Raw genomic sequence first — 23,515 nt, forward strand, 5'->3', positions numbered from 1 at the left:
ATACATCTGGATAAGGAGTTATCAATTTTGTTAATTCTTTCAAAGAACCAGCTCCCAATGTCAATGATCTGTTCTACTGTTGTTTTTTTTTTTAATTTTGATATCACTGATTTCTGTTCTGATCTTTAGTATTTTCCTTATCCTGGTTTTGGGCTTTATTTGCTGTTCGTTTTCCAGCTGTGTTGGGTGTAAGTTTAGGTTGTTTGTTTGAGACCTTTCTTCCTTCTCTAGGAAGGCCTGGATTGCTATCTGCATCTCTCTTATGACCACCTTTCCTGCATTCCAGAGTTTTGGGGCTGTGGCATTTTCATTTTCATTGGCTTCCATGTACTTTTTAATTTCCTCTTTAATTTCTTGGTTAACCCATTCATTCTTTGGTAGGATGTTCTTTAATCTCCGAGTATTCATGGTCTTTCCACATTTTTTTCTTGTGGTTGATTTCAAGTTTCATAGACTTGTGGTCTGAAAATATGCAAGGTATGATCTCTATCTTTTTGTACTTGTTGAGGGCCGATTTGTGTCCCAGTATGTGATCTATTCTGGAGAATGTTCCATGTGCACTGGAGAAGAATGTGTATTCTGCTGCTTCAAGAAATGTCCTGAATATATCTGTTAAGTCCATCCATTCCAGTGTGTCATTCAAAGCCATATTTCCATGTTGATTTTCTGTTTAGATATGTCCATTGGTGGAACTGGGGTGTTGAAGTTCCCTACTATTATGGTATTATTATCAATGAGTTTCTTTATGTTTGTGATTAATTGATTTATATATTTGGTTTCTTTCACATTGGGGGCACAAATATTTACAATTGTTAGATCTTCTTGGTAGATATATCCCTTAATTATGATATAATGACCTTATTCACCTCTTGTCACAGTCTTTACTTTAAAATCTACTTTTCTAATATGAGTATGGCTATTCCAGCTTTCTTTTGATGACCATTAGCATGGTAGATATTTCTCCATTCCCCTACTTTCAATATGCAGTTGTCTTTAGGTCTAAAATTGGTCTCTTGTAAGCAGCATATAGATGGGTCTTTTTTTCTTACCCATTCTGATACCCTATGTATTTTGATTGGAGTGTTTAGCCCATTGCCGTTTAATGTGAATAGTGAAATATATAAAGTTAGTGCCATTGTGTTGCCTGTAGAGTTGGTGTTGTTCTCTGATCCTTTCTAGTCTTTGTTGTTTTTGGTCTTTTTTGTTTGTTTGTTTGCTTTGATCTTTTCTCCACTCAGAGTCCCCCTTAAAATTTCTTGCAGGGCTGGTTTAGTGGTCATGAACTCCCTTAATTTTTTGTTTGTCTGGGCAACTCTTTATCTTTCCTTCTATTTTGAATGACAGACTTGCTTGATAAAGAATTATTGGCTGCATACTTTTCTGATTCATCACATTGAATATATCCTGCCACTCCTTTTTGTTCTGCCAAGTTTCTGTGGATAGGTTTGCTACAAATCTTATCTGTCTTCCCTTAAAGTTAAGGACTTTTTTTCCCTTGATGCTTTCATATTTGTTCCTTGCCTGTTTATTTTGTGAATTTGACTATGATATGCCTTGTTGATGGTTGATTTTTGGTGAATCTAATGGGAGTTCTCTGTGCTTCTTAGATTTTGAGGTCTGTTTCCTTCCCCAGGAAGGTTTTCTGCTATAATTTGCTCAAATAAACCTGCACCTTTTTCATCTTCTGCCTGTCTTCATCTACTGGTACTCAAATGATTTGGAAGCTATTCCTTTTTAATAAGTCACTGAGTTATTTAAGTCTTGTATTGCTTTTTTGCCTTTGTCTTCCTCTTTTTCTGTTTCATTATTCTCAATAATTTTGTCTTCTGTATTGCTGATTCACTGCTTTGTTTCATCCATCCTTGCTGTCGTGGCATTAGAGATTGCATCTCGGTTATACCATTTTTAATTTCATCCTGACTAGATTTTACTTCTTGTATCTCTGAAGAAAGGGATTCTATGCTTTCTTCAACTGAAGCTAGTATTCTTAATATCATGGCTTTCAATTCTAGTTCAGACATCTTGTTTATCTCTGTTGATTTCTTGGCTCTTGTTTCTTCCTGTTCTTTCTTTTGGGGTGAATTCCTTTGTTTTCTCATTTGGGAGGAAGAAAAAAAGTAATAAAATTAAAAATTAAAATATTAAGGAGAAAGTGAAAAAATAAAGGAAGTTAGATCCTAGGTGTGTTTTCTTGTTGTTGACAGAAGCTTGATAGAATCGAGAAAAAAAGGAAAGAAAAGAAAGGAAAAAAAGTTTAACATTTTTAAAAATTAAAAAAATGTATATAATAAAATGAAATTTAAAAAAGCAAATGAAATAGAATAAAAATTTTTTAATGAAGTAAAAAAACAATAAAAATAATTTGAAAATTAAGAATAAAGAAATGAAAATGAAAATGAAAATAAAATTTTCTATTTCTGTATCCAAGAAAAAGAAAAGGAAAAAAAGAAAAAAATGTAAGTGAAAACAGAAGGAAAAAAATGAACTAATAAATAAATCAGCAAACAGAATGAAATCCAGATGAAGTTACATTCAGTTTCCCTTAGAACTGATACTATGAAGCACTCTATAATCTGTTCACTAAGTAAGTGGAAGGACTTGTGCTGGTCTTCTAGAGTATGTGCTTGGAGGGCACAGCTGGTGGGGCTTGGTGTAATGGCTTCATTCTCCACTAGGAGGCACTGCTTAGCTTACTGGGTGGATCTGTGTGGTATGCATGCTTGTGTGCACACATGCACGTGCATGGGAGAGGTGGAAATGGCTTCACGTAGTTCCCTAGTCTCTGGCACAGGAACTTTGTGCTCTCATCGACCTGTGATCAAGCATCCCTCCTTTTTCTCAGGCCTCTGTTCACTTCCTGCCTCTACCCTGTCCATGTCCAAGCTGTCCACTGGCCAGAAGACACCTCCCTCCAGAATTTTATCTCAGATGGGGTTGTGTTTCAAACCCCACATGTCAGAGACCCCTGTGCTTGGACCCATGCTGACTCTAGGTGGGGAGGGTCTCACTGAGAAATAGCCGGGTGCCACTTTGCCCCAGAAAACATTCATGTGGTCACACAGAGGCAGAGGTTCAGAAATTATGGCAAATCACAATACACAGACAGTGCCAGGTTTCACTGAACTCTGGTGTCTTTTTTCTAATACCAGAAAATGTGGCTGCTCTCCAGGGTCCACTGGGACCTTTGCCTGTGGGAAGGCCATATGGTCTCTACCAAATGCTCTCCAAGCAGGGGAACTGCTTCTCCCCATGTGGCACACAGACCCCTTAGACCCTGCTGCCTGCTCCTGGGGATTCACCTTGCTTCCTCACCAGAGCACCACCAGGCACTGAGCTCCAGAATTTCAGACTCTGCACTCCACTGTTTATAGAATCCTGGTGGTATTGAAACCCTCTCCTTTCTTCCTGTCATTGGTTTTGGTGAACAGATTTCTTGTTCAGTCCCCTGTGAGTGTTTTCAATCTTTCTCTCTCTTTCTCTCCAGCTACTTTTGAGGTACTGTTTTTCTTGCACTCTTCTGATGCATGTCACTGTCCTCCTTTCTCTGCCCTTTCTCCACAAAACCAGCTCCCTACCCTCCATGACTTTTCTCTCCCCCAGTTCACTGTTCTGCACCTCATACCTTCTGAGCTCTGTGACTCAAGTTGTGCAGATTGTTGTGTTAATCCTCAGGTCAGTTTCCTAGTTGTGCAAAATGGTTTGGTGCTGATCTATCTGTGTTTCAGGGACAAGACAAGCTGAGGGTCTCCATGCTGCTCCACCATCTTGATCGCCCTCCACTTTTCTTATAATAAAAATAATCCATGCTTACTATAGAGCATTTGGAAGATAGGGGCACCTGAGTGGCTCAGTCAGTTAAGTGTCCAACTTTGGCTCAGGTCATGATCTCATGGTTCATGGGTTTGAGCCCCGTGTCAGGCTCTGTGCTGACAGCTCAGAGCCTGGAACCTGCTTCATATTCTGTGTCTCCTCTCTCTCTGCCCCTCCCTACTCATGCTCTGTTGCTCTCTCTCAAAACTAAATAAACATTAAAAAAATTAAAAAATATATACATATATAGAAAATTTGGAAGATAAAATGAGAATTTTTCTGAACACTTTTGTATAGTTAATATTATATTTTGTATCTTGAATTTTCACTTAAAAATACATCATAAACTAAATTCTATTTCATGAATGCACCATAATGTACCTAATAATTCTCCAACTTCTGCCTATCTATAATTTTTCTCTATTATATTTCCATGATGAAAATTATTATCTAATAAATTTCCCCCATATGTATGCATAATTTTTTGAGAAGCAATTTTTGAAAGAAACATTGCTAGGAACAAAGATAGAAATACTTAAGAGAATAAAAATTTAAACAAACATATAAAAATATAAACACATATAAACATTTATATGTGTTACTAAATTGCTTCCTTAAAAAGTGGTATCAATTTCCACTCTCACCAGAAGGGACCATATGTATGGAAATAAGAGCTGTCCAAGGCTGGCATTCCTTTATCATATGTAACTTAATTATTTTGGCCCCTATTGTAGAGGGGTCTCCTGTGAAGAGAAGCTTGACCGAATGACCCAAAAGGTTCCTGCCAACTGCAAGAGTCACTGATTCAGTTAACTGAAATGTCAGAGAACCGACTTTCCAATAATCAACTCCTCAAGAATTTGGAATCTCAGCTCACATCAGGCACATGCTAGCTGATGAGGATAGAGTCCCTGTCCTTAAAGAACTTATATTCCAGTAGAAAGACAAATATTACAATAGGTATTATAATATAATGATAAGTGATCATATATGGGACATTTCCAGGATATTATGGGATCTCAGACGAGTAGCCTTTAAACAATAAAGGTGGGAAAGCTTTGTAGACAAAGGAAACAGAGTTATCAAAGCTGTGAAGTGCACAGCATGGATTGGAAGTATTGTGTGTATGTGTCTACAAGTCATTAAGTTCTATTAAAGGACAAAGTGTGAAGTAAGAGATGGGATAAGCTTGCAGAATAGTCAGAGGCTAGGTCATGGCAGTTTTTAGATGCCATACTGAGAAACTTAAACTTTATAAGAAATGGAGAAATATTTGGGGTATTAGAGAAAAAGTGATGCAGTCAAATGTTATGATAGAATTTCTGACCATGGTGGAAGAATGGATAAATTTTTAATTAGGCAAGACTAGAAGCAAAGAAGTCTATTGGAGAGCTCTTGTAGTGTCCATGTAAGAAATGGTAAAAGATTAAATCAGGGCAGTGGCAGTATGGAGGGATGGAGGGGGAAAGGAAAGGCTCAAAAGTATGCTGGGTATCAGTTTGGCAGGAGTTGATAATTTATTGAATTTAAAGGGTAATTGGGAGAAAATCACTGCATATAGAAAAAGATAATTAGAGTTGCAAGGAATCTGAGCTCAACAGGTTAAATGTAGAAGAGAGGTCCAGGGGTACATAATAGAGGAATGTCTATTGGTTTGATTACATGGGTGTCATTGATGGCTTTTGTATAAGTCATTTCACAGGAGTAGTGATGAATCAATAGGGTGAGGAGTGAATTGAAGGTGAGTAAATGTAGACAGTGAGTGTATAGTGATCTTTCAAGAAGCTTGGTTCAGAGGAACAGAAAACTATTACAGTTGTCAGAGAGGGAATCTAGGATCAGCAGAACTTCTTTAAGTTGGGAGGAACCCAAACTTCTTTATAGGTAGGAGAGAAAAAGCCATCAGGGAGGGAGAAATTGAAGGTATAGGACAGGAAAAATAAATGATTAAACAAGACATTGGAGCAAATAGAAAAAACTGAAATCAAGAGTAGATGTGGAGACACTGACTTTGAATGGAAAGAGAGAGTTTCATCGCCTAAACCTGGATGAGAAGAGGGAAAGATGGATGTGGAAGTAAAAGTCGGTCAGTGGGGTCAGAAAGGTAAAGTTGTTTATTCCTCAAGGGTGCAGACTGTGCCAGAGAGAGAACAGTATATGCAAAGACCTTGAGTGAGAGGTGGAGAGAGTGTGATGGGTTTGAATAACTTCAGTAAGCCTGGAACATAAATTGAGGGGGAAGGTAAAAGGAAGGATTAAAAATAAGGCCAAGGTGGTATCTAGGTGGTCCCTTGTAATTAATTGATTTGGGCTTTCTGTAGAGGATAGAAAAATGCTTGTAAATGTTTGGGAATGGCATGATCAACATTGTATTTGGAAGCATCACTCTGGCTGCAGTGTGAAGAATGAGTAGGAAGAACAAGATCTAAGACAGGGAGAACACTGTGGAAGTTGCTGGAGTAGTCCTAGTGTTGGATGATAGTGACTTGACTAATGTATTGCCATTGAGAGAGAAAGAAGTAGATGGATTTGAAAGATTTTTAGGAAGTAAGAATTGACAGAGCTTGTTGATAGATGGGATATGGAGGTGAATGAGAGCAAAGAGTCAAGGATAACTCCCAAGATTTCTACCTGAGGCAACTGAGAGGATGGCAGAACCATTTACTTGAGACAGGGAACTCAGGAGAAATGTAGATTTAGGGGTCTATTGAGTTCAGTTATGGACATATTGAGCTTGAGGTGCCTGTGAGACATAATACACTAATTTATTTATTCATTCATTCAACAGTTATTTACTGAATGTGTACTACATGCCAGGCACTATGCTATATTTTGGGAATAGAGCAACGAATATAGTGTAGCTTAAATTCAAGTAGATTATGTCAATATTTGAATGAAGCTAAGGAGAGAATTTAAGGCTAAGATATAGGATTGGGAATCACCAGAGCATGAAATCATCAAGGCAGTCTCTAGAATATAGCAGTATGTGTGGGGCAGGTTGAGGAAAAGCTACCAAAAAAGAAAGGTGAGAAATAGTGGCCAGGGGTAAGAAAGAAATCAGGATAGGGGTGCCTGGGTGGCTCAGTTGGTTAAGTGTTTGACTCTTGGTTTTGGCTCAGGCCATGATCTCTCTGTTCTGTGAGTTCAAGTGCCGAGTCAGGATCTGTGCTAGCAGTGCAGAGCCTACTTGGGATTCTCTCTCCCTTTCTCTCTTCCCGTCACCAACTTGTGCTGTCTATGTCTCTCTCAAAGTAAATAAATAAACTTAAAAAAAATCAGGAGTTGTGGTGTCACAGAAGCCAAGAGATAAGAGTGATTCAAAGACAGACTGGTGAATGTCCCTGACATATCAAAGGAGAAAGTTACTGTCCATTGTATTTAGTGACAAAGTGGACATTGGTAAGCTGTGTGGGAGTAATATTAGAACCATATGAGCACAAATCAATTGCAGTGAGTTTATGAATGAATAGGAAAGGCAATGAAGATGGGCTTTGTGTATAACTTAAAAAAATTTACTATAAAAAGGAAAAGAAACACCAATACTATCTGGAAGAGGAATGTGAATAGCCATAGGTAAGCAAACTGCAATGTTGAGGACATAGTCCTTCAGACTGTCAAGTCTGTCCAAGACTTTTGACCCCAAATACAAGGAGTTAGGGCTTAACTACAAAATTAGAGGGGAGAGTCTATACCTATTCACTTCTAACACCAACTGTAAGTTTGGGAGTTTCCCCAAGTCAACCTCAGTTTCAATAACTCACTATAAAGACATAGAACTCACTGAAACCTATTATACTCATGGTTATGGTTTATTATAAGGAAAGTACATAAATTCTAATCAAAGTAAGAGACAGGTAGGGCAGAGTTTGAGAGGATTAAAAATGTGAAGCTTCCATTGTATTCAGGATACATTACCCTCCCAGTATTGATGTGTGAAAATACATACATAGTATTGCCAACCTGAAAAGCTCACCCATGCTGTAGTGTTCAGAGTGTTTACTAGAACTTTATTTATATAGATACAATTGATTGGATGGTTTTCCATGTAATTGAACTCTGTCTTCAGCTCCCCCTTCCTTGGAGATTGGGCTGAAATCACATGGTCCTAGGGACCCACCTTGAATAGCATAGATACTCTTATCCCTTGGGAAATTCCAAGGGTTCAAAGGTTACCCCTGAGGAGCCAAGGATAAAGGCCATAATCCTCTTTGAAAAGGCCAAATTCTTTACTATACAATGAAGTTGAGGGCGAATTTTACTTGTTTGGATTAGATAGATAAGATGAGATGAGATGAGATGAGATGAGATGAGATGAGATGAGATGAGATGAGATGAGATGGGATGAGAGTTAAGATAGCAAGATTCTTGAGAAGGTAGGGTAGGAAGGGATGGGTCCAGACAACAGGGGAACAAAGGCATTAGCCTCTTCCAACATAAAAAGAAGGAAAAATGAAAGGATGAGAACTGATTTGATGATAGGACACATAAGAAAGTCTTCACTAATGGTCTCTAATTTCTCTATGAAGTAGGAAACAAAATCATTTGCTGAGAATGATGGCCCAGGAGAGACTCAGGAGTCTGAGCAGTATGGACAATGTTGGAAATAATGGCCATGGACCAGGGATGCCTGACCTAAGGATCTATTTGATATTTTATTTATGTATTTATGTATTCATTTCCAGTATATTTAACGTACAGTGTTATATTAGTTTCAGGTGTACAATACAGTGATTCAACACTGCTATACATTACTCAGTACTCATCATGACAAGTATACCTTTAATCCCCTTCACCTATTTGAACCATCCACCACCCACCATCAGTTTGTTCTCTACACACAAGAATTTGTTTTTTTGTTCGTCTCTTTTTTCTATGTTTGTCTGTTTTGTTTCTTAAATTCCACATATGAGTGAAATGATCTGATATTTGTCTTTCTGTGACTTTTTTCACTTAGCATTATACCCTCTAGATCCATCTACTTTGTTGCAAATGGCAAGATTTAATTCTTTTTTATGATTGATTCATATTCCATTGCATGTATATAACACATCTTTATCTATCCATCTATCAATGGACACTTGGGTTGCTTCCATATGTTGGCTATTGTAAATAATACTGTAAGATACATAGGGATGCATATATCTTTTTGAATTAGTGTTTTCTTATTCATTGGGTAAATACCCAGTAGCTGAATTACTGGATTCTATGGTAATTCTATTTTTAAATTTTTGAGGAGCCTCCATACTGTTTTCCACAGTGGCTACACCAGTTTTCTTTCCTACCAACAGTGCACAAGGATTCTCTTTCCTCCACATACTCACCTACACTTGTTTCTTGTGTTTTTGAGTTTAACCATTGTGACAGGTGTAAGGTAATATCTCACTGTAGTTTTGATTTGTGTTTCCCTGATGATGAATGATGTTGAGCATCTTTTTATGTGTCTGTTTGCCGTGTGTATGTCTTCTTTTAAGAGAAGCCTGTTCATATCTTCTCCCGATTTTTAAATTGGTTTATTTTGGGTTTTTTTGGAGTTGTACAAGTTCTTTGTGAGTATTGGATACTACCCCTTTATTGGATATGTCATTTGCAAATATCTTCTCCCATTTTGTGGGTTGTCTTTTTGTTTTGTTGATGGTTTCCTTCACTACGCAAAATCTTTTTATTTTGGTAGAGTCCCAATAGTTTAATTTTGCATTTATTTCCCTTCATATTTTAATGTTGAAAACCAGAAATTAAGAGCCGTGCCAATCTACATGGTTTCGTGGTAAGTTCAGTGATGATGCAGTTCAGGCTTAGAGGATTTTGGGGAGAGATTCAGAAATGAAATACTACAGTGTTCCCAATTATAGGACAAGAAGAATGAAGTTTCTAGTAAAGCAAGGAGGTGATAAATTAGAGGCTACTGGGTGCCTCCAAAGGATACAGCTAAATGATTTGGAAGGAAAGGTTGCAACTAGAGCAGCAAAGGAAGAGCAGGACAAATATACCTAAAGAAGTATAAATGGGAATTAAAGGGTAGAGAGATTTGCATCTGGGTGATAAAGTGGACCATATGAGAAGCATGGTGGACTCCACAGTTCTTGGTATTGAAAATGGAACACTTGGGCTTGGTTAATGACATTTATTAGGACTCTCCCTTAACAATGCTCTTTGGGAAGTTATAGGTATCAGTCTTCAGATGGAAGTTCAGCTGTCTCTAGCTTATGGCGCTGGGGCTGAGGAAGTGGGAAGAGGGAAAAGGAGTCCATGATGGCAGCTTTTATACCTAACTTCAATGCATTGGTGTTAGTCACTGTTGTGTTTTAAGTTGTGAATCAGAAATGCCTCTCTAATAATAAAATAAAATTAAGAATCTAGAGGAAAGGAAATTGAGCTTGGTGCTATCAATTTGAGTTAGGAACTGGGGGAAAAGGAGGAATGAACATTTGGTGAGTACTTTTGCAGCAGATGCTATCCACAAACTACTCATTCTCACTGAACCTTACATATCAATGTGCTCTAGACAACTTACACCTGCCAGTATTTTCATTTCTGCCTGAGGGCTTTCTCCAGAGCACCACTCTACTTTTTCACAGCAAGCCATAAGTGCTGGGGAATTCTCAATTCCAGGAGCAGCTCTCAACCAATAACTGACAGAAGTGGGTGCATAAATATCCCAGCCTCCTTGATTCCTGAGCAGGGTTACCTGAAGCATGTGTTTTATACCACTTCCTAGAACTTCCCCAGTGTGATTTAGTCACCCCCTCTGGTATGTGTCTTAAAAATCATGCTCTTTATTGGCCACCTTTTCTTCCTTCATGCCCCTACTTCCCTTGCTATATTCCCTGTACTTCCCCAAAAAACCACATGCACTGGAATACTTTAATTTGGGTCTGCTTTTCATGGACCCCAAGCCAAGTCAACCTATGAGCCTGTTGCTTTGCCTATATTATCTAATCTAATATTAACGGTTGTGAGCAATAGATATTGCTTAGTCAGTTTGAGCTTCTATAACAAAATATCACAGACTGGATGACTTATAAACAGTAGAATTTTTTTCTCACAGTTCTAGAGGTCAGAAGTGTCAGCATAGTCAGATTCTAGTGAAGGCCCTCTTTTGAATTGCAGACTGTCAATTTCTTGCTATGTCCTCACATGGTGGAAGAGTCTAGTGAGCTTTGTGGGGGTCTCTTTTATAAGAGTACTAATTCTATTCATGAGAGCTCTGCCCTCACGAGTTAAATAATTCCCAAAGGCCCTCCCTCCAAATAGCATTACCTTGGGGGTTAGGATTTCAACATATGAATTTTGGGGGATACAAACATTCAGTCCATAGCAGGTATGATTATCCTCATTTTAGAGATGAATAAATTAAGGCTTAATATGCTAAGGTAATTTAGCCCAGGTTAAAGATATAAATGGCAGAGCTGGGATTTGAACCCAGGTCTTATCAGAATTAATCCATAGGGAAAGGAGGTCACTATGCTAAGTGAAATAATTCAGTCAGAGAAAGACAAATACCATATGATTTCACTCATATGTGGAATTTAAGATACAAAACAGATGAACATAAGCAGAGGGAAACAAAAATAAGATCAAAACAGAGAGGGAGACAAACCATAAGAGGCTCTTAAATACAGAGAACAAATTGAGGGTTGTTGGAGGGGTGTTCGGTGGAAGATGAGCTAAGGGGCATTAAGGAGGGCACTTGTTGGGATGAGTACTGCATGTTATAAGTAAGTGATGAATCACTAAATTCTATTCCTGAAATCATTATTACACTATATGTTAACTAACTTGGATGTAAATTTAAAAAATAATTTAAAGCTCAGGAAAACTCTTTATTGCTTGTTTCCTCTATTTAGAAATGGATATTGTTACATTACTTTTATTTGGGGGGCAATTATTTCTATTTTGTTTCCCTACTTTTTAGTAAACTTCTCTTTGAAAGTATTAGTCTGCCTCTTCTATGCTGAAGTGGAGGAAGAATAAATATTTTCATTTTATTTCAGTTGTAGGGAGAAGTAAGTGCTCAGCCACGAATGTGACTGCCCCACTCAGCCCAGCCATCATTATTCTGAAGCTCATTATTGTGCCGACCTTGTAAGGTTTGGTTTTATTAAGGAATGCCATTCATTATTGAGGACATATAGCAAAAATAGATTCTGAGGAGTTAAATATAGAAAGTTTAGGTCATCATCTGGATGTCAGAATCATAAAGAAAATGACAATGATAAACTGTCATAACAGGAAGAAATCTCAAATACCACCCTGTTCACTTGATTTTACCGATGAAAGACCTGAGACCCAGAGGTTAAGTAATGTTCCCGAGGTCACACTAAAGCAGTGCAGAATAAAGACAGAGTCAAATCACGTGATTAAAGTTCTTTTTCTATCCATAACTTCACAGTAGCCCAAATTTCTCAATTTGGGCTACTCAAGTAGGAGTTTTCTCAAATTCCTACTGTAACTCCTTGAGTCCATAATTCTTTTAATGTTTCTAATTGTCAAGAGGGCCACGTAAATACTGGTCTCTTCTTTTGCTCTGTTGCTAGATTCAAAACTGGGAAACTTCTAAGAAAAAAAGGTATAAGATAGGTAATATTTCTCACATACCTTTTCTGTGTTTTCCTTATTTCATCCTTTTCATTTCTTACCCTCAAAGATGTGTTTTCCATTGTTGGTTGAAGGGTTTATGTCTAAAGGAATCTATATCAGTTATGTATTATGGCAATTTTAGAACATGGTTAAGACCTTCTTCCAGCTTGCAAACTGCTGACTTCTTGACATGTTCTAACCTGGTGGAAGGGGCTAGGGAATTCTGTGGGGTGTTTTTTTTAAATAAGAGCACTGATTCCATTCATGAGAGCTCCAACTAATATTGAAGCTTTTTGATACTTCTCAAGAAGCAAAGTCTAAATCCCCTATCATTGAATATAGGCTCTGGGAATGCTTGATAGCTTGGGCCAATTTCTGGATTAGGCATTAAAAACTCACAGCTTTTACTTTCTGTTTCTTGAGATGCTCATTCTTGGAATGTAGCCACCATGTGTGAGGAAGCTGGCAGACCTAAGGAGAGGTACATGTGGAAAGACCCTAATGAGCTGCAGCTGGCAGCCAGTACTAACTTGCCAGTCATGTGAGTAAGTCTTTTGGAAGTGGGTGTTCCAGCCCCATTCAAGCTGCTCCATATGGAGGAGAGATGAGTCTTCCCTGCAGAGCTCTGCCCAAATTGCTAATCTATGAGCAAATAAATGGTTGTTGCTGTTGCAAGCCACTAAATTTTGTTTTGTTTTATAGTAATAGTGGGGATTACAAAGTAAAAGATAACTAGAACAAGTACTTCCATAAAAATGCTATGTAACAGTGGTGCCTGCATGGCTCAGTCTGTTAAGTGTCCAGCCAGCTCAGGTCATGATCTCATGGCTCATGGGTTTGAGCCCTGCATCAGGCTTTGGCTGACAGCTCAGAGCCTGGAGCCGGCTTCAGATTCTGGGTCTCCCTCTCTCTCTGCCCCTCCCCTGGGCAGAGATGCTCTGTCTCTATCTCTCTAAAAAATAAATAAACATTAAAAAACAATTTTTTAAAATGCTTTGTAACAGACCACCCAAAAACTCATGGGCTTCAAACAGCATTCCTTTGTTTTTACAAATCTTTGGGTCACCTAGATCAGCTCCACTTCATGTTCACTCTTTTTGGGGACCAATCTGAGCGGTTCTACCCCCCCCCCCCCCCCCCGACAAGCTATTTTCATGGGATGGAAGAATTATAAGAGGACAAGTAAGAGATTCAAGGTCACTCAAGGTTGAGGCTCAGAACTGGCCACTGTGGTTTCTGCCAACATGCCATTGGCCAAAGCAAGTCACTTAAGTCAAGCAGTGAGGAAATACACTTTGTCCCTATAATCAGAGGAACTCCAAAGGCACAAAGCAAAGATGTGATACAAGGAGTGAGTAATTGGGACTAATTGTTCAATCTCCCACAGCATGTAAGTAGAACTGAACAACTTTGGAATGGCCTGAAAATATCTCAACTTTAAAGCATAAATAGATTCTCTGAAATCTACTCTTTGGATGTTTTGCTGATTTTAGAAAATTTAAGAATAAAATAAAAATTAACTCAAGAAAGGGAGAAAAGGGGCTCAAATGCACATTGTTTTAACCTTGAGTGGGCTGAGAAAAATACCTAATAAGAATTAGCTACTGAAAAAACATGATTGTCTTTTTTTCCTGCCTATACTGCTCTCTATGATATATTCTGGAGATTAATACCTTTGCTTTTGCAAAGTAGATTCTTTCAGAGTGTTTATTGTATTCCCAGTAAAATCATGACTTTCCCATGAGGATAAAAATACTATCTTTAGGGAGCAGTAGGAAGATATAGCATTCTTCATTGCCTCTCCATAGATATTGAAGATTAAATTGGGAAGCTAGTTTATAGTATGTGAATGTTCCTTTTTAGAGAATATGATTTGTGGTAATATCAGAAGATAATAAAAACTACCGATGGATCTGTGGTAGATTTGTACTGTCAACTTAGCTAACCTGCAACTACATATCCTAGAATTACCTTCTCTGCATAGTTTTTGGTTAACATGGGCCACAGGAGACATTTTGGGTAAGATCTGAGTGGTGGAAGTGAAGCAAAATCCATATTCTTTTTTTATACCTGGAAGGACAGTGCAGGATTACTGATGCTGTTGTAATTCCCACATGCTGTTGGTGATGTGCTAGCTCACCCTGTTGGTATGGGGCAGCAGCTGGACCCACAGCTGCTCTAATTCCTGCCAGACCCTCTACAGCTTCTCCAACTCCTATGCCAATACATGCGCCTTCTGAGGTGGCAATCAGTTCTGTAGAGCTCCAACTATATCTTCAGCTTCTCTGACTACTGTGTCAAATCCATGTTTAGCTTTGTAATGAAGGGTGCCAGGTTCTCCATTGTCACTGCACCACTGAACTGGAGCCTTGGGGGCACTTAGACTCATACAAGTTCTAGCTTGTCCTTGAATCCATCTTTTCTCTCCAACTGCCTATCCTGCTGACTTCAGATCCCGGGCCTGGTGCAGAAGCAACAGCCACACAAAAACTATTTAATCCACTTCTTTGATTGTATGAGGTCAAATTCCTATAATAAATCTTTTCTTTTTATGTAATTGCTTAAGGTTTTGCTTCTCTGATCAAATCCCAAAATATTCAAGGACCTTGTGTAAAACTCAACATGATTTATCTTTCATAATATTTTTTCCAAATACCCAAATACTTTAGTGTATGGTAAATACTTACTAGATGCCAGGCACTGTGGTAGGCCCTGAGGGAAACAAGATGAATAAGGAAGATGATTCCTATACCAGGAAGCTCAGTCTGGGCCCTGTATATATTGCTAAATTGTGTAAAGGAACTAATAAACACATTTCAATATAAAGATTGTTATATTTAAAGAATGTCATTATTCAACTACTAGAACAAATCTGGGGGCTCCAGTGATTTGTCTGTAACCTGTGACATGTGTCTGGCTACAGTAGAGTCGCCTGATGACATATGTGTATAACACTAGGGGATAGGGTAACATGGCCATTATCTGCTATGACATCCTAGTGACATGTTGCAGTCTTAAGTGGCCTGGAAATGGTGAAACAAATTTTTCCCAAGTCTAGAGCATAATAATAGAAACTATATGAAAGTAGTATTGCTAATAAAATAGTCTAGGTTGAGAGGTCAGAAATCCAGTTTTCTCACTGAGCAAAGAAAACAATTCTAGGTATTAAGGGTCTCATGGCAGAGAGATGAGGGGCTGTGCATGCTTCAGGCTATGGTGAAGTTTAGCACCAAACTTAGTGCCCCTGGAAGGAGACAGATACCACATAACTTACCCTAGCAGGGCATGAGGAAACTGCAATAATACTATTTGCTGTAGCAGTGTTTTTTTAAATACATTATGTCCCATCCATGCCATGTCATACTGTGGAGCCATAAAAAAAAAGAATGAGGTACGTGTATATGGACTAATGATGGAAAAAGCTCTTAAGCCAGTCAAAGAAGGAGCCAACTGTGGATAGCATTCTACCATTCGGGTTTATAAAGACATAAAAATAGCGTCACCTGGGTGGCTCACAGTTCATTAAGCATCTGACTTCAGCTCAGGTCATGATCTCACAGTCCATGAGTTCAAGCCCCACATCAGGCTTTCTGGTGTCGGCACAGAACCCGCTTTGGCTCTTCTGTACCCGTCCTTCCCCCCTCTCAAAAATAAATACACATTTAAAAAAAGAAATAAAAATAGCCTGTATACATAGTTGCTTGTATAAGTATTGAATATCTTTAGAAGGATTCAGAAAACCTAATAACATTAGTTGCATCTAAAGGGGAGAACAGGTAGGCTGCGGAACAAGAGTAAGAGAGAAACTTTTAACCAAATACTCTTAAACCATTTTCATTTCGTGCCATGTGAAATTTAGTAACCATCCAATAAATAAATAAATACATACATAAATACATAAATCAAGCAAAATGTAAAACTTAGAGGGAAAATGACCAGGTGAACATAAAGGGCATTTGGAAGGTAACTCACCCTTCTTGGGAGCCGCATAGAGAGAACTGGTACTGGGGAGGGTGAGAATATATCCACTGGCCCTGCTACTTACTACAGCATTTGTCCAAGTGCCATGTGCAAGGAAATTAGGGCTTGAGAAAGACCTTGCAAACAATATGGCATTGATACAGTCTGGAGTGAGGAGGTCAGGGGTAATTATCTACAGTAAAGCCCATTACAAAGGACATAGCTACTTATTTGGTAGAGCTAATGGCTCCTCTTAACAATGGACAAGTTCCCCAACTTCATAAGGAAACTGGAAGCTTGGGAGGTCTTTTTCAAGGACTACCCCATTCATCTACCACCTAAACTATCAGAAACAAACAAAACAAAACAAAACAAAACAAAACAAAACAAAACAAAACCAAGAATCCAAACATTCTGGAGAGAGGCTAAGGGGTAAGTGCTGAACTAAAAACTCCTGCCTGCTAAGAGCAAAGAACAGAGCTATTTGTTAACCACCTCAGGAGCACACTCAGTTAGCAGAACATAGCCTTGTATGACAGAGCCTCAGGGCTTAAAAACATTATTGAAGGAGGGAATCCTGTTAGAACCTTCTGGGGACTGGTTCAGACACTCCCACGTCACAGTGCATTCCTCAGAGAGTTCAGTTCCCATCTCTTTTAGGAGAAATCAGCTTCTCCATTTGTTTTCTCAATCACAGGTATTTCCACCTTCATATCTGTCAAGTCAGCAACACAGAAATTCCAAAGGCAGGTGCCTTTTCATCTGGAAGAGAGAGAGGCAGCCAACATCCTCAGTCTCCCTTCATAAAACCCCCTAGGCCCCAGAGTCTAGAAAGTACATATATTTTAGCTGAAAATTCTCAGCTCACTCCTGTCAGGATTGCAGTCTTGGTGTTTGTCATTATGCATACTTGAAAGGTTCATAAGGAAAGGGGAGATGAAAGGATTTAGGACCCTCAGGCACATCAGAAGTTATCCCACCTCAATTAGCTTTTCCTACACCCTGTCACCAGGTTTAAGGGGAACATGAAAGGAAACTGCAACTGCAGGATGCCCCTTTGCCCATCCCCCTTGCTGTCCAACCTACTTTTTATCTCTTGCCCTAAAAAATAAATAGGACAGTGTGAGGCTAGAGGGATAAAAGAGTGGCTGGGTCACAAACCTCATTTTCCACCTCCACTCTGTTGCTCTCCTGTTTTAAGACCATCTTTACCTGAACATTACTCCCCTGCATTCATAATCTTTCTTTTAAGAGATCCAGAGTTTATGTTCCAAGTCAGAATAAAATACCGAGGGCAGACAATGCTCTGTAATGCAAAACACATCAACCTTCTTTTCAGACCATGGCTTTATATAATTATAATATGTTTGAGCTTAAGGAGAACTTAGACATCATCTTTTTTCAAATCTCTCATTTGCAGGCAACTGAAACCCAGAAAAGTTAATTGACCTGTCCAAGCTAGTTGCTGACCCAGTACCAGGAGGGAGCTTGTCTGACTCCTGTCCAGGATGTTTATCAATAGACTTCAAGGTAAGAATTACATTTTTTTTTTAATTTTTTTTTTCAACGTTTTTTAATTTATTTTTGGGACAGAGAGAGACAGAGCATGAATGGGGGAGGGGCAGAGAGAGAGGGAGACGCAGAATCGGAAACAGGCTCCAGGCTCCGAGCCATCAGCCCAGAGCCTGACGCGGGGCTCGAACTCACTGACCGCGAGATCGTGACCTGGCTGAAGTCGGACGCTTAACCGACTGCGCCACCCAGGCGCCCCAAGAATTACATTTTTTATTCTTTTTTGTGCTGCATTCCTTATGCTGAGTTTTTGAGCATGTTATAATAACACTCCATATTGAGAAGTCACTTATATAATTGTATCAACTGTCCATAGCACAGTTAAGTTTCAGAAAGCAATTCAAAAGGATCAAACTCCAAAAACTGTCTTTGAGTCTATATACTGTTTATTCACTTCATATATAGGAAAGCTCCTCAAGCCTTCATTCAAAGTCTATGTACTCTAACTTGGCACACAGTCCTAATGAGTTTGGTATTTGGTTTTTTTATTCACTTATTCAGTAAACATCCATTGAACCCCAGGCACTGTTCTTGGAGGGTAAGGATTCAAAGATAAGTAAGGCACCGCCTTGGAGCTCACATTCTAGAAATGTAAGCCTACAATTCCAAGACAATGTGCTTGTATGGAGGTTGGCGCAGGTGCTATGAGGCCAGGCAGTCTAGCCTGGGAGAGTCAGTAGACCTTACAAAGCAGGTGAAGTCTGCACTGGGACTGGTCAGGGAAGTAGGTGTTTATTTGTTAAGACAAGGAAAGAAGAATATTCTAGGCAAAAGGAACCACATGGAAAAGGTAATGGACAGGGCAGAATGTCATGTCTTCCAGAAAGTGCATATTTTCTATGACTGGAGCATAGGGTAAGTTTAAGGAGAAGTAGGCTTAATACCACTCCCAGGAGTTTTTTATAGCCAAGTAACCAAGTTCTGACCAGTGGTTGTAAATGAAAGTGGTATGTAAAACTTCTAGGCTGAATCCTTAATGGAATCAATTCAGCCCTGAAGTACTCTCATTTACATGCAAGAAAAATAAACTTCTGTTTTATCTAAGCCTCCATTCCTTTGGGTTGCTGTCACTCATAGCCACAATAAATTTTAATACAGATAATCAAGCAGATGGTCGTAGTATGGATTGAGAAAGTAAATGAAAGGAATAACAAATTTGGGAGAGGGGAAGACTATAAATTTGGATAGGTTGATGTTGAATTGAATATAGATAGAGATATAAAGCCAACAGTCATCTCTACAATCTGGAACTAGGAAGAGATTTGGGATGGAGACCCAAACTTGAGAATGGCCAGTATGGAGGTAGCAGAAAAGCCATGGGTACAATTTTGAGTGAAAAGTGAATGACCAAGAAAATAGACACAACTAGAGATTAGAGAAGTCAATGTAGTAAAAAGGGAGAGTGTGTGTTCTCTGGACACAGAAGCAAAGCCAGAGTTATAGGCAATGTGCTTACGCCAAGCTGGAACAGCTTGCATGCATTTAGTGGACTACACTGATTGCACAAGGCCAGAATGGAACACAGGGCAGAGGCCAATGGTCACTATACAAGCTTCCATGCTGTTGATGTAAGAACATTTAAAGGTGTGGTCTGAGTACTTAGAAGAGCACAGTAACTAGCATATTATCTGACCTACAAGGAAACAAGGAACAACCAAGATATGAAGGTACAGTATTAAGAGACCCTACATCATGAGTAGTTTTATGATAGACTTCAAGGTAAGTAGTTTTATGATAGACAGTAACATGACCCCTAGCATGGTAGCTATCTATCCTCTGCTTTGTTATAAATATCTTTGTGAGGAAGGCAGATACCTGCTAGAAGGCCAGTGTATCTCTGCAGAGTAGGGCAGACCCCTTTAGAAGCAATAGTTAACAATGTTTTGATTCTCTTCAGAGTTTTATTTGGCTTAGTAACTGGTCTTGTCCTGTGAGAGGGGAAAAAAGAGAGGAGAATAAGAGAAGGTTGGAGGGAAGGAGAAAGAGCAAGAGTGAGCAAATACTTACTTGGAACACTAAGTAGTCGTATAGTTATTGTAGTATACATAGAATTCCTGTCATCTAGAATGTTTTGTCCTTGTTACCAAAATGTTTCCATTCTTTCAAGATCCATCTCACATTTTGTCATCTCCACACAGACTTCTCAAGTCATCCTGTCCCATATTGATGTCACATTCATAAAAATTCAAACAGCACTTCTACCTCATTAGTACTAAACAAGCAATCATTTAATTATGTACCTATTTTGAATTGTATTCTATGTGAAATCTTGTCTTTCTGAATAAATTACATACTTCTTGAGAAGGATTACATTGTACATGGCATCTATATCCTTTACATGTTGCATTTATAGTAAGTATAGAGATACTGGATGATGAAATGGAACCAAAGGAGCATATGAGTTGTGTAAAATGTCATGTCACACTTTGCTAGGAACAGAATCTCATGGTGGTTCTTTAAGCAGGAGTAGGTACACATCATGCTCCTTGTTCTTCTTGTTTAATGTATATGTTAGAAAATATTTAAATAATCATGCAGAAGTGTATGAGTCCTCACCCCATAGCAACATGAGGGGACAGTTGCTTATCCACTGGATAGTTTACAGTGTTGACCTTTTGGCTTCTAGAACTTTTTAATGTTTTTGGTGAAGTAATTTGTCTCAATTAGTTGAAACAGTTTAAAAGTTTATTTCATTTTTTAAAGCCAGAAGTGGGGAAAGGGCTCAGATTTCCTTGTAATAACTATTAGACATAATTTGAATCCTCCCACGCAGAATGGAGCTGAGACTTGGTGTCTGAAAATTTCTATGTAAATCCTGAAGCTCCTAGCGGATACTCTGACCAAAGCAATGAGGATTATGGCCAAGGTGCACTGACTTCTCAGGCCCTGCCACAATGAAGGTAGAGATGCACCATCAGTCCTCTCTTACTAATAAGTCATTGACCAAACGGTAGGCTCTGTTTAACTGTAGAGATAGACCAGGTTTTTAGGTAGAGTATATACAAAGACAAAAGCCCAACCCTAATGATTTCAGAATGGAGTATAGAAAAAATAGAATTCCAATAATACAAACAACAAAAACAAAAATGAGTTCCAGATTCAATAACTATTAATCTTAGGTTTGGGAACAAGAACCACCTGATCTTACAGAGGTGTAAACAGTTGGAAATAACAATAGCTGCTTTTATTGAGCTGAAGTGCCAGGTACTATGCATTGCTCTTTAAGTAAATTATCTGTAATCTGCAACAATCCTACAGAAGTATTATTATCTCCATTGTATGGTTTTAAAAACACAGTCAAAAGGATGCTAAGTAAACTGCTTAAGGTTGCAATGCTATTAAAGGGAGAGAACTGGGATAGAAGCCCATATCCATCTGAAGCTAAATCTCATGTTTTATCCATATCCCTATATGTCTGCTGAATTTCTGTACAATGATTTAGTTTACAAAGAACTTCCACGTATATTATTTCATCTGATCATTACGTATGACAGGTTATTGTTATATCCACTTTGCAAATAAGGAAAAATGAGAGTAAGTCACTGAATATGGTTAAGCCTTAGTTTCTTCTGCTGTAAAATGGGATAATAATGCACACTTTGGGTTGTTACTGGGGACTAGACATGTTTACAATGTCTAATTACTAGTCCATAGTCATTGCACAATAAATACTAGCTCTCTTATTGTTATTATCATTGGCAAAGTTATGAATTTCCCAAATCACCCAGCTTAAAGATGACACATCCAGGACTCATGTGCAAATTTTCAGATCCTATCCCAGTGATTCATCTATGGATCTATGGCTGAGTCCAACAAAGCCTTGGGAGGATATCTCTCCATGTCTACATTTATGCCAGACAAGCAGCACAAGGTGTAGGCAGGAACCAGTCATCTAAAAATCCTTACTCTGCGATTATTTCTTGACCTTGGCTACACATTAGAATCATCTGAGAGTTTTTTAGAAATCCTGATGCCCTTGCCACACCCTAGACCAATGACATCAGAGTCATTGATGGTAGGACTCAGGCATTAGTAATTTTTGCAGTTCCCCAATATGCAGGTAGGGTTGAGAACCATCAACCTAGAGAAAACCATGGCCAAAGATTTGTTCATCATGAGATGTTCCTGACTCCCAATGGCCTTGTCATCCACATGCAGCCTCACATTATAACATCTTAGCTACACATTATGCTCTGAATGTGGAAAATACTTTCTTCTTTACAAGGCCATCAGAATACAAAGAAACAGTCCAAGCAAAGACCATCCCCATTTTCCTGATGAGAAATCTCATACCTACAGACATAATTTGGATTATCCAAGACTGTAATATAGACAAGTAAAGTTTTGCTCTTGGGGAAAAACCCACAAACCAGCCAAGGCTCATTTATTTCAGGCCTAAAGAAAATGAAATCAGAAGTATTTTTTACAATGGAGAGTGAAAATACACAGGCCTGGAGGGAATAATAGAGGAAAGTCAGTATGAATTTAGCATCAGTTTAGAAAGGCTAATGAGTAAAGCATAAGAGACTGTTAAAAACTGAGAACAAACTGAGGGTTGATGGGGGGTGGGAGGGAGGGCAGGGTGGGTGATGGGTATTGAGGAGGGAACCTTTTGGGATGAGCACTGGGTGTTGTATGGAAACCAATTTGACAGTAAATTTCATATATTAAAAAAAAAAAAAAAAAGAAAGGCTAATGACTTGTTTGCTGATTCTAACTATCCTTGACTGTCCATTAACCCAGTTTTTAGACTATGTATTTTCTAAAGATAAGAACCATGTCTATTTCTCATCAGACACTGGATTTGCAAAACAAAACAAAATAAAACAAACACCCCTCCCCCAAAATTGGATCAAAAGTGGTATTGGGTGAGGCTACTAAAATATGACACATTTCATGAGCATGGGACAACCATCCCAATCACTGTGTAAAATATTCCCAGTTCCCAATTATGAGAGACTTTTAGGGAAGGCCTGTACTCTTATTGCCTGTCTTTTCCCAAACCACAATAATTTCAGTTGTATCTTTCTCCACCTAATTCTTTGATGGCTATTGGCACCTTTTTCTCTTAGATTGGAAGCTGTTGAATCTAAAGTATAGGCCTTTGTCAATTGACGTCAAATTGTTTTATAGTTATTTGAGAGTCATGCTGTTCATTTAATTTTTAAATGTCCTGAAATATCAGGTGTGCAATTTGCAGTGGAAATGTAACAATAGACCGTTGTTTTCTAATGGTATTTCAACAGGGATGAAACTAGAGGGATAATTCTGGCTCTCTAAGTCATTAAGAATATAGAACATTCTGGTTCCAAAAAGGTTCCTAACAAGGAGAATTATGTAGCAAAGAAGTAAAGAAAAAATACAGGTATTCAGTTATCATAACTACTTACTCCACAGAAAGATGCAAGTTATAGATTTTGGTGAAGAATGTATTTTTTTAATTTAGATAAATAAATCATGATCTTGTTCAGTTGTGTTTAAGAAGAGATTTTTCCCTATTGAAGAAAACAAAATATGTTTGGTTTGTAGTTTACTGGAAAAACCTATACAGATCATTTATTGAAAATAAGCATATAAAATTTACCAGTATCCAAAC

At 38.4% G+C, this 23,515-nt stretch overlaps 1 protein-coding gene across 1 annotated transcript in view; it reads left to right on the forward strand.

Annotated features, from left to right (window-relative positions):
* LOC109256384 (uncharacterized) overlaps nucleotides 1-17,877 on the forward strand; it is a 411,502-nt gene extending 393,625 nt beyond the window's left edge. The window contains exon 4 of the mRNA XM_053891767.1: nucleotides 17,768-17,877. The gene's annotated coding sequence lies outside the window, so the exon portion shown is untranslated. The remainder of the gene's footprint in view (nucleotides 1-17,767) is intronic.
* Nucleotides 17,878-23,515: the final 5,638 nt, after the last annotated feature.

The sequence above is a fragment of the Panthera pardus genome, unplaced genomic scaffold (assembly GCF_024362965.1).
Source record: "Panthera pardus isolate Hobbes unplaced genomic scaffold, ASM2436296v1 HiC_scaffold_27, whole genome shotgun sequence".
Lineage (NCBI taxonomy): Eukaryota > Metazoa > Chordata > Mammalia > Carnivora > Felidae > Panthera > Panthera pardus.